The sequence below is a fragment of the Sinocyclocheilus grahami genome, unplaced genomic scaffold, assembly GCF_001515645.1.
Source record: "Sinocyclocheilus grahami isolate Dianchi unplaced genomic scaffold, SAMN03320097.WGS_v1.1 scaffold618.1, whole genome shotgun sequence".
Classification (NCBI taxonomy): Eukaryota; Metazoa; Chordata; class Actinopteri; order Cypriniformes; family Cyprinidae; genus Sinocyclocheilus; species Sinocyclocheilus grahami.
Genome location: NW_015505797.1, coordinates 34,998 through 35,678, shown reverse-complemented (window position 1 = coordinate 35,678; position 681 = coordinate 34,998). Strand labels below are relative to the sequence as shown.

Here is a 681-nt window from a genome sequence, read left to right as displayed (position 1 = left end):
TTCAGCTTTCAGATGATGTATACACCTCAATTTCACAAAATTGACGCTTATGACTGGTTTTGTGCTCTGGGGTCACAAATGTGAATTTATTTTTTATTTACCATATATCAGTCTTCAAGGAGCCTTGACAGCAACACTTATTGCACTCTTTGCTTTCTTGTTACTGATTGAACTCATTGAACTCCACTCAGACTGGTGGAAATGCAAGAGAACTGCTTGATTGTCTGCTTTAAATCTGTTCATAGAAGTGTTGTGTCGAGATCTCGAAGTACAGTACATGGTCAAACCCCTTTCGTATGTTCCTCTAATGTACAGGATGGACACTTCATTAGCGTTTACCTTAATGGGGCAGTCTTGAAAAGAACAAGCCCCCGAAAGTGGATTTATTTTGAAATGACAAACCAAAGGCAGTCTCTCGTTTACATTCGTCCTCATGTCTTTGTGTTTCTCAGACTTCATTACGCTTCACTAGAGCCGTTGCCTTTAGGCTTGCAGATTTGACCTCTCAGGGTGTTTTATTTTTCGTATATTTGGGAGTCCTCTATATTCAGTGCTGTTATTCTGAATGTTTAGTGGAGCCTCACCCTCAGTTCATCCCAAAACTGCAGCACCCCTTAACAGATACCAGGATCAAAACTGGCTTTTTGAAGTGTGTGGATAGATGCATGGACGTGTAAAAAA

The 681-nt window shown here is 40.4% G+C and overlaps 1 protein-coding gene across 1 annotated transcript in view; it reads left to right on the top strand.

The window, feature by feature from the left end:
* The window catches only part of LOC107557744 (MLX-interacting protein-like), a 25,030-nt gene that overhangs the window by 23,978 nt on the left and 371 nt on the right, over positions 1-681 (top strand). The gene's annotated exons all lie outside the window — the stretch shown is intronic.